Source organism: Pipra filicauda, unplaced genomic scaffold, assembly GCF_003945595.2.
Source record: "Pipra filicauda isolate LSUMZ 115617 unplaced genomic scaffold, ASM394559v2 scaffold81_size6448238_pilon, whole genome shotgun sequence".
In the NCBI taxonomy this organism is placed as follows: domain Eukaryota; kingdom Metazoa; phylum Chordata; class Aves; order Passeriformes; family Pipridae; genus Pipra; species Pipra filicauda.
In genome coordinates, this window is record NW_024104998.1 from 2,717,470 (window position 1) to 2,728,566 (window position 11,097).

An 11,097-nucleotide genomic window follows, 5' to 3' on the forward strand; every position below is an offset into this window, starting at 1 on the left:
CTCCCCTGAACAATGCATGGTGCCATCTCCACTATTTTCTGCACCAAGAATTTTTCTTAATTTTGTTTAGTCAGTAATCTCTGTGGTACAGAGAAGCCACCATCCCACCTGAGGACAGTGGTGCAAGTGACCATCAGATACTACTGATCCCACCTGATACCACCTCCTAGTGGTTCCTGATGTCCCTCTTTCCTGTCTTCTCTGCCTCCCTCATGGTGCTCACTTTGGCAGACAGAAATTTGCCATTGGCAGCATCTACTCTCCTGGACTGCAAAATCTGAACAACTTAATTTCATGGGCTTCATCAGCAAGTCTTGGGAAGAAAGCAGCTGATTAAATAGTAACTAATCCTCCTTTGTTGCTGGAGTGAAAAGTAGTACAGTAAAACATCTTGCCTGTTGCCCATATCCTGAAGGTCAAAGGGTAAAAAAAGAAAAAACATTACAAATAACTATGTTTTGGATAAAACAGTAGACTTCCTGATCAGAAAAGAGGCTATTAACACATGGTCCTCAGACAATCATGTGCTAATCAATTTTAAATTAATATAATTTCACACCTATTTCATAGCTCTTTCTTAATTCCTGGTGCACATTTTAAATCCATACGTGACATCGTCCTACTCACTGGCTTTCAGCATTGAGAAGGAGTCATGCCTAGGCCACCTGGGAAGAAGAAGCAGAGAGAAAGGTGAGGGGACTTTGTGGTGCTGGTTCTCAAAGCCCAAGCTGTCCCCTTCTGCTCAGTCAGGCTCATCCATCCTAGTGGAAAATTGCTTCAATCCTCCTTACTTTGTTCTTACTTTGCATTAAATACTGAGAGTCACCTCAGTGTATTAAATACTGAGAGTATGTCCCTCCCTGGCATGGGGTTTCACCACCTGCTCTGAGTGCCAGTGCTTCAAAAGGGCTGCTACAGTTTGTTTGGGCATGAGTGGCCTGCCAGGGATAATAAACCACAACCGACTTACACAATTTTGCTTCTCTTCCATAAAAATGTAATAGTTTGAGGTGGCAGGATGGCATGGAGGGGTGAAAATGAAGAGCTGTGGCATGATCGTGCTGTGAGCCCTCTGAACTCCTGCGGTGAACAGTTCTGTGATGCTGTCCTGAGGCAGCCTGGCCTGAGTTGAAGGTGGTCTGCTTTCCAGCAGCTCCTCTTGAACACTCTTACCCACGAGTTTTCCTCTGCCTAAGCAGGGAAAAGGCAGCTCTAATACGTGAAGACAGAAACTGAAGAGTCAGGATTTTTGCACACCCAGCTGATGTTTCCATGTGTTGCCACCAGAGGATGTACCAAGCACATTTTTGCTGGATCAACACATAAACACATAAACAGATTAAAATAGCCAGATTTACCAGCAGAGGTAGCATAACTTCTGTATCAACACAGGAAATATCAGTGTAAACAACAGTTCTTGAAAAAGAGAACACAGAGGTAAGGAAGTTACACACTGTATTTTCTGATGCATTTATCTGACCAGCTCTAGAGTCATTAATGTATTAAATGGTAAATGCATTTCTGATTTCTCTAATGCGTTGCTAATACTGGGAATATTTAGGCTAGGCCACTTTCAATCTTTAAAGCAGCTTCTATCAAATGCAGCAGCCATTTTGATGTTTGAATATTTTTCATTGCAGTAATTCGTCTTTAGGATTTGGGGTACTCAGCAATTTAGGCGCTGGGCAAAATAGAGTGTTCAAAGACACAATGGCTACTAGAGTGAGGCACTGACTCAAAAGGCATTTGAAAAATGGTCTTTATAAAAAGGAACGGTAAGAGCATCAACTGTAGATAATGAGACAGCATTTAGAATTGGTGTTTTATGTAATTTTCTCAAAGAGAAATGTCAAAGATTTCTTAGTTGTTACACCCGGTGGGAAGAAGAAAGTATACACTTTTAACTAAAAAAACCTAATCAATCTCATCCCGGCATTTTCCCCCTTATTAGAGGTACTGAATATTTCTAGGAAGTCACAGGTATACTTCAAAATGTGTATTCTGAAGATGTATAATGTAGCAAGCTATTCTGAAGTACTCATTCTGCATTAATTATTTTCAGATTTCAATAATGGTCTGACTCGGACTACTCAATGCCTGATTCAGTGACAAACCACCCCATTCAGTGAAAGAGGATCAAGTCTCTAAAAATATATTTTAAAAATTAAAAACTACTTATTTTTTATTATACTCTGAAATAAAGATGACTCCTTATAGGAGTTTTATCTTCCATGGATAAACCAAGTTATGTAGTCGTAATCCCTTCCTGGAACTGACTAATTTATATCTCTCTGTTTCCTTAGGTACCAAGTCTCATCTAATAACTCAAGAGGCGTTAACTTTCTAAAACTACCTGTTTACTTGGTACATGACCCCTCTGTATTATGATAAACAAACATGAAATCAGATGGATTGAGGAAAGACTCACTGGTCTCTATTGAAGTCTGCAGAGAAGAACGATTCTGGATACATGATAAATTGCAGTTATTATTCATTTGAATGGGATTTTCAGTATAAAAATTAGCAGAATAATTTTCCTTCAGTTACAGTGCTTGCAACATCTGCAGTTGCTGTAGTAGAGAGCAGTGGATGAACAGGTTCATCTTCTATATTGTAAATACAATCAGATTCCTTCAGCCGTCAGTGTACTACAGTTAATTTTTTAACCAATCGTCCATTTTTCAGTTGCTGGTACTATCACTAGCCCCTTAATCCTGTCCATTTGAACTCAGCGTGGAAACGGTAGGAAGCTTGAATGTTGCAGTAAATTTGTTTATTGAGCATCCAATTACAAGACAAGTAGTTTTCACTTCGTCCTAGTGGAAAACAAACAAATCCCAAGTACTTTTTCATACTTTGTGTTCTCATGGTCAGTGTTAAGCATCTGTCCGTGACAGCTGGAGCCCCTGGTAGACCTGTAACATGGCAGGTGCCTTGATCACTTCTTCCGAAAGTGGCAAGTCACTCTTCCCCCCTCCCTCTGTGAGAGCAGATAGAGAGGAAATTTGTAGCCCTTGGCAGCCCAAGTCCCTGCTCACACTTTGGCCCATGCAGTTCACAAGCCATCACCTAAAGCTTCTCACAGTACTTTCTCAGAAATCCCTTAGCTCCAAGAAGTTAGGATATAACTTCCCTATTCTTGACTGCCTTTGAATTTTCTGTTTCCTTTATTTGAATAGCACAAAAGGAAATCAAACACATCACAGAAATCTTATACACAACTGAGCAAACAAAACCATATCAACATTTAAGGCATAGTGGAAGAGCACAGTTCAAATATTACTGTTTTATTGTTAGAGCCTGACTGTAACTGACTAGTTAGAAGCACATTCACATCCAGATTCCAGTAGAGGGGAAGGCGTCCTCTGGATAAAGGATCCTCTGCACCCAGCTGTACCCCAGGCAAGTCTATTACAGCTAGCAACACTGAGTAAGCAGACACCAGAGGCCCCACAGGACAGAATGGGGAAGAAGTTCCTTCTGAGAGCCCTGTTTATGAAGAGACTGGAGAGCCAAGCACACCTGGTCTAATCAAGCCATTCCTTGTGATGAAGTTGTTGCTGCTTGCTGCCATCAGGGACACAACTGAGCAGTCCCACACCCTCTTGAGTCTCCACCTGAGCCTCAAAGCACCACAACCTCCAGAGGAGCCTTCAAACGGGGCTCAGAAACTCCGAAGCCCTCTTCTCAGTGCCCTTCTCTCTCCTGCTAAACAGTACATACACCCAAAACAGGATCCAACTCACTCTCCTTGGGGCACCTGGCACATGTGCTCTTTTGCCCTTTTGTTGTTTGCACAGTGTCTGCCATGAGGTATTGTCACTTGCACAGCTGAAGAGTAGGCAACCCATCCCCTCCCCCCTCCCCCGAGATACAATAGGTAGGACATGCTCCTCAATGCTCCATCACTTGGGTAAACAGTGCCAGACAGAGCTGGTTAGAGCAGCCTTTCATCCTGGCAACACTTTTAGCTCTGGGGTTTGCATACATGCCCCTAAAACTGAATTTCTCTCGGAACTGTTATGTCAGAAATCTCCAAAGTGTTTTGATTAGCTTGTTCTGGGAGATTTCAGCTTCACATGGTCTTCTTCTCTGCAGTGGACATATTTGGAGCCAATTTCTGGTGCTTAGTTTCATAATCGCTAGCACTTCTGAGACTTCTCAGATGGGTGGCTGACAAGAAGCTGCCTGGTTACATGAGTTTTAACACATCTCTCAGCGAACTCTGAGACCCAAATGCAACATCTGCTAGAACATGCATGGATGTCATGTGGATTTATGATATTTGCTTGAGGATTCTGGAGCCATAAACCAATGAATGGATTACAATGAGATAAATACAGTATTTTCTTCTGTCAAAGGCAATTCTGTCCTGATACTTTTCAATGCATTATTTAATTGAAAGCAGTTTCCATTTTGTTCAACCTAGCAAGTTGAAAGTTTAAAAGATAAGCCACATTTCTTTGTTTGAATATACTGTCAAATGCATTTGAAAATAAAATGCTCAATAACAATAATGTTAAGACTGCTCCTTATGTTTGTGGGTTTAAAATGTTAAATCTAATAATACTCCTTTGTTGAAACTGGGCCAAGCCTACTTCACTTGAAATCAATGGGAATTTTGCCAATGAGTTAAATGAAAGCAAGGTTGGGGCCCATATATTAGCTTCAGGCTTTAGGACTCCACAGGAGCCCAGGACTTCCACTTTCTGGAAATTAAATATTTCCAACTGTACTGATCTGTCTCATTGTAAATTGCTGCCACATCTCCAAAAAAGCATTAAAATGAACTCTGACAAAGAATGAAATATTTTTTTATACTGCTGCCAGATTCTGCAGTTTTAAAGCAGCAGGGGTAAACTGGAAAAATACCTTTCCCCATCCCCCCTCCCTGAACAGTTGCATTTCTCAAAGACATGAGACACAGTGCCAATCCTGCAGGCAAATACACACAAGGAGAATTGTGAAGCACAGGTACCATCTGCTTGTCTTCAGCAAGCCTGTGCACAGCCTGGGAGCTGACCTACACACAGTAACTGGGTAGCTATAGCTGCTGTAGCTACTTCAAAGATTTTTTGAAGACCAATGTCTTTAAAAAAATTGCTAAAAATTATTGATGTATTTTTGTAGTATACTGATCTGTTTTGTTTTGTCAGAATGGCTCAAAAGAAAGGGTAAGAAAAGTTTAAATACTTTTCTTGCCAATTCTAATCAAATTAATTAAGTAAGCTCTTTTACAGTTACTATGAAATTGTAATAAAGTCAGTAGGCAGATGAAAGACAGACCAGATAAGTTTAAGCTGATGTAGAGAATGAATAGTGCTTTCAACCCTCAGTCTTTTCAAAGAACAGCCAACATAGCTCACGGAAAATAGTTTCTTCATTTGGACCAGTACCCTATGAACCCCCAAGTTATTGCAACCAATGTTTTAATTATGGCCTGAGAATGCAAGTAAACATAAAGGAAAGCAAGAAAGAGACAGGACCAAACTTACAAATTGAATTTGTGATTTTAGTCTCCCCAGATACCAAATTAATCTGGTTTTGGAGAGACTTCCTTCCTCTCCTCATTTAGTGATCAGAGAGCTCAGAGATGAGCATTACAGAACAACTACAAATCAGATGGCTCAGTGACAAAGTGCCAGTATCCCCCCTTGCCTGATTTCCTAGCCATCACACCTTCAAGGTTGCTCAAGCTGAGGGTTTATCTGCAAGTCAGAGTTCAGAAAAAGCAGTTCAGAAAAATTGTGAAGACACTTCAGGAATGATAGAACCAAAAGGTTTAACTTGGAAGTGACCTTTAAAGTTTAGACAGTCCAACACATAAATATAATAAAAATATTATATTTTGTCTACGATTTCTTTTTTGTACATCATTACAGCACAGAGGAACACTAGAAGTCATGTTCTGATTGCTGTGACATACCAGAAGTCATGGTCTGTCTCCCTCTGCCCTGCAATCTTAAGAAACTTGAAAAAACCCCCAGCATTTTACAAGTAACTGAATAGCTCTGCGTGCTTTTCAGGGAAATTTACAGAATTCATCCTCTCCTTCCCTTTACTGATATCACAGTAAGTGGGACCTGATTTAGAGACTCAGAATAGCAACAGATACAACAGACTTTGAGCACTTTTGAACAGCAATGCCTCCTGAAAACCAACATAATATGTTTGCATTGAGTTCTTTCCACAGCAGGATGTGCATTTGCAAGTTCAACTTGAAGCACATTAAAAGTGTGTTATTACATCTTTCTATAGTGAGTTATATGTGTGCGGTAATCATTTCTTCTTGCTCGGGATGGATAATGATGGACTTGTTTTATTTATCTGGGAAAGATGGAGTTTGGGGTACAATATAGTGGTTAAATAATTGCCAAGTCACCATAAAGACATTACTCCATCTACTGTGCACAATCACACATTCAGTCAACTGATGGTACAAGCCAAGCAGAACTAATCGAAACATTGAAGGTGGATGTTTGCTGCCAGCATCTCTCCTGCATTTACCAGACAAGCTATTTACAAACCTAGAATGTGAGCTACTTAGCTATGAGTGAATTGAGTTTTAAAAGTAAAATGTAGCTAAAATTAAATAAAAATGTTCACTTAGAAGAGCTAGAGAGTTACAGACTGGCTACAGATTAGATTTTCAGTAGGCATATAATTCACCACTGATGATATCTTCACTTTTAGGCTGTTAACTGCTCTTCTGAAACCACATATCCATTATTACAGAGAAATGGATATTGTCACTAGATTTCCCAAAATCTTAGGAAACAAAGCTGAAGAGAAGCTCCAGACATCATCTGCTCACCTCCTCAAAAGCATCGGGTGTCTTAAACCTTTCCTAAGGGAAGTTTATGCAGCCTGTTATGACTTGTCCAGTGTTGTAGCCCACAACCCGGTGAGCTGACAAAGATCTCTTCAGCTGATTCCTCCAAGCTTGCACTGGAGGTGATCTCTTTAGGTGATCTTACTAGTTCAAGTGTACAAACGTAAGTGTTTTTTCTATGTGTGATATCATGACAAAAAAAGGTGAAGGAAATCTGTCAGTGAAACTCACCAAATTAGTGATTTGGTGATTATGGAGTTAGTTAGATCTATTGACCTATTTTGCTTTTAGTGACAATCTGCTGCCTTTTCACTTTTAGCAGCAATCCAGTGATCCCTCTATTTGTGGTTCTCTGAGGAGCTGGCACATATTCATGCACAGTGATGGGGTTTATGGAGCTGATGGCACTCATGCAGCACTGTTTGTCACCCTTGGCAGATAGAACACCCGCAGGTGCTACCTGCTGGAGGTGAGCCTGGGGCACCTAACACACCTTAGCACCACTGCACAGGCTGAGGGTTTGAATCTATAGAACCATAGAATGACTTGGGTTGGAAGGGATCTGAAAGACCATTTCGTTCCCACCATACTGTCATGGGCAGGGGCAGCTTCCACTAAGCCCGGTTGCTCAAATCTGCATCCAACATTTTTTTGAACACTTGCAGGGACGGGGCATCCACATCTTCTCAGGATGACCTGTTCCAGTGCCTCACCACCCTCACAGTAAAGATTTTCTTCCTAATACCTAACTTAAACCTGCTCTCTTTCAGTTTAAAGCCATTCCCCCTTGTCCTGTCACTACATGCCCTTGTGAATAGTCTCTCTCTCTCAATTTTTCTTGTAGGCTCCCTTCAGGTACGAGAAGGCTGCAATTAGGTCATCCTGAAGTCCTCTATTTTCCAGTATGAACAATCCCAATTTTCTTATCCTTTTCCCATAGGAGAGGTGGTCCATGTCTCTAATCATCTTGGTGGCCCTCCTCTGGACTTGCCTCAATAGGTTGATGTTCTTCCTGTGCTGAGGATTTGGTGTTTTGCTATCTATCAAGTTAGAAATAAAGAAAAAACAGAACAAAAGAACAGGAATAACAGCCTGGGGGAATGGGGAATAACAGCCTGGTATTTTTGGCCTGATTCATTGCAGTAACTAAAAGCTTCATGAATACTTATGCATCTGTCCTCATAGTAGTGAGATGCAAGGAAGGAGAATCATTGCATTTGGTATCTGTGGAGCTTGGGTGCCAGGAGACTGAATGACATCTGTGAGCTCACAACCAACCATGAGTTATTATAGCTTTGGATTACTGAAAAATGTGAATGCCAATTTGTACACGTGTGAGAGTGGAGTTCTGCTTCTTCATTAGAGGAAATAGTTTCTCTTGGGCTCTGAAAGCAGTAGATGCTTATTGACTTCCTCAGAAGAAAGAATAGATCCAATCTGAAGGTAGGAGGAAGTTTTTCTATTTACTGAACCTTATTTGTATCATTTGTAGAGTCTTTACAGAAGATTTCAGACTTATTGCTTTCACCATTGTAATTTCTAGACAGTGACATTCTTTCAGAGTTGCCTATTTGTGCTCAGTTTACCTATTTATTGTCTTCTTACATATGTGACAGCTCATATGAAAAAGAACATAAAGAGAGACTTGTGGGTCTTCTTGATTTTTATTTTGGTAAAAAAGTTTCTTGCAAAAACTAAATAGAAAAGTTTGTTTAAATTTTTTCCCAACAAATTCAAGCAAACCTTTTCTAATAATTCCCTTTAAATGAAGAGATTCCAAAATATATGTCCAATTTAATCTTGATTACACTAACAGTACCTAGCTGGTGTCAGAACAGATAATTTGTTTATTCACATGACCTATAAGTTTATACAATAAGTTTATATAGTCTTCTTATGTGTTCCCTTTTTGCATAAATAGTAGTGTCTCAGTTTGGTTTATTGAGCAATCACAAGCAGCTCATCAAGTTTTATTTCATAGTAACATTTAGTGAGAGATATACTTCACTAATGTCAGCTTACCTTTTCCTCTGAACGTTCCTATACTCACGCAAGAAGCTGAGCTGGTTTTTTTTAGAATCCCCTTAGTCCCAATTCATGTTCATATTTCTCTAGAGCATAATAAAAATGGCTTCTCAGATTGACAGTCAATTAGTGTTTTGCATATACCTGTGGGTTGACCTTGGCTGGCCACCAGGTACTATCCAAGCTGCTTGATCACTTCCCCTGCCTCAGGAGGACAGGGGGAGAAAAAGCCCATAAATGCTTGAGATAAGGACAGGGAGATCACCTCCTGTTTACTGTCTTGGGCAAAACATACTCAGCTTTGTGAAATTCAATTTATTGACAACTAATAACAGAGGATGACAGTGAGAAATAAAATCATAACCAAGCCCACCTTCCACATGTGCCCCCCTTCTTTCCCCACTGTCTTCCCAGTCTCAACTTTACACCTAATCTATCTACCTCTTTTCTTCCCCTGAGTGGCACTAAAGGATGGAGAATGGGGCTTGCTGTCAGTTCAAAAATCTTCTTCTTTTTCTCTGCTGCTGCTTCCTCCTCACACTTTCCGTGCTCCAGCATGGGGTCCCTCCCATGGGATACAGCTCTTCACTAATGGGATACACCTCTTCACCAGCTTCTCCAGTTGGCTCCATCCCATGCGCTGCTGTCCTTGAAGAACTTCTCCACAATGAATACTTTCCACTGGGTATGGTCCTTCAGGAATAGACTGCTCTAGTGTGGATCCCCTGCGTAGTTACAGGTTCTGTGAGAAAACAAGATCCCGTGTGGGCTGCTCTTCACAGGCTGCAGCTTTTGCCAGGAGCCTGCTCTGGTGTGGGCTATCTATGGGCTGCAGCTTCCTTTAGGCTGACATGGTTTTCACCCTTTCTTAAATATGTTATCACAGAGGCACCACCTCTGATGGGCTCAGCATTGAGCAGGGGTGGGTCCGTCTTGGAGCTGGCTGGAACTGACTCTGTCAAACGTGGAAGTAGGTCATGGTGTCTTCTCACATACACCTGCAGCCTTCTGCTACCAAAATCTTGCCACATGCAATGTCTAGTATTTTCAGTACATTGCCATCATTTTTACAGCTGCTGCATGAACATTACACTATTTTGATGTTCTCTTTAATTTTTTTCCTTCACCCACTCTCATGTTTTCAGCATCCTTTCTGCATTGAGTTAGCTGAAAATCTTTCGCTTTCCATTCTCTGTTCAGTTTATGCAGTCGTTAGGTTGACTAATCACCAGTTAGTGGTACTGTCCTTGTCTAGCTATAGGCTTTTCCAGAAATGATCACTACTGTGTCCTGAGCTACACAGTGATGTTCTACTACCGCTTCACAGCCCTGTTGGACTATGCATGCCATAGCTAAGGTACCAGAGCAGCAGTCCCTCTATGAATCTGTGTTCCAGAACGAATACTCCGTTACATTTTCTTGTGACAAATGTTGCATAGAGTTGAAACAATGATAGCTCTAACTTTCTGGAATACATTATATTACTAAATTCTTTACCATAAGCAAAACTTAAGTATGCATGCAGTTTATTTGTATTAACTCTGTAGTTGTTGGTTATACTCTTTTTCTGCACTCATATGGAGAGACCCATCTTTTCTCAAGAAAGTTTATCAACTATTAGATAATTTTTTAGTCTCTGTCCAAAGAACTTATGGAGAGAAACCTGGCTGGTAGATCCTATTACTGTTTTTGTGCAAAGTAAACATCTTGGCAACATTAAAATAATTTGACCATTTTGCACCACGTACTTTATATGATTATAATACTTAAGCTGCATGTTATAAAAATGGAGTATGAATAAAGTAGCGCAAGGAATAGCAAGATTACTAGAAGACCTTGATTCTGAAATAACCATGAAAATATTAAAGTTGTAATATTTATAAAAATATGGAGATCCTATATACCAAACTAATTCATAATCTTAAAGTACAGTTGATAGCAGATGTTCTTTTTATAATGTGTGTGTACATCATTCACATTAAAATCAACTTTTCTAAATTGAATATTATGTGCTTATGTGATTATTTGAAATGAATGGACTCAGGATCACTACCTAGTAGACTTAATTTCAGAATTTTCTAGTTTCTGAGTTTTAAATGGAATTTAGTATTCTGTTGTCTTATTTTTTTGTCCAAAAATATCTCTTTCTAGTAACAGCCAAAGTATGCCTTTAGTGTTGAGTTAGAAAAAGGGTTTATGTCTGAAAAAAGTGTCAAGGAAATAGATGATGGGATGGAAAT

At 40.1% G+C, this 11,097-nt stretch overlaps 1 protein-coding gene across 1 annotated transcript in view; it reads left to right on the forward strand.

Annotated features, from left to right (window-relative positions):
- CA8 (carbonic anhydrase 8) overlaps positions 1-2,636 on the forward strand; it is a 64,707-nt gene extending 62,071 nt beyond the window's left edge. Inside the window, exon 9 of the mRNA XM_039390430.1 lies at positions 2,304-2,636. The gene's annotated coding sequence lies outside the window, so the exon portion shown is untranslated. The remainder of the gene's footprint in view (positions 1-2,303) is intronic.
- The last annotated feature ends 8,461 nt before the right edge of the window (positions 2,637-11,097 follow it).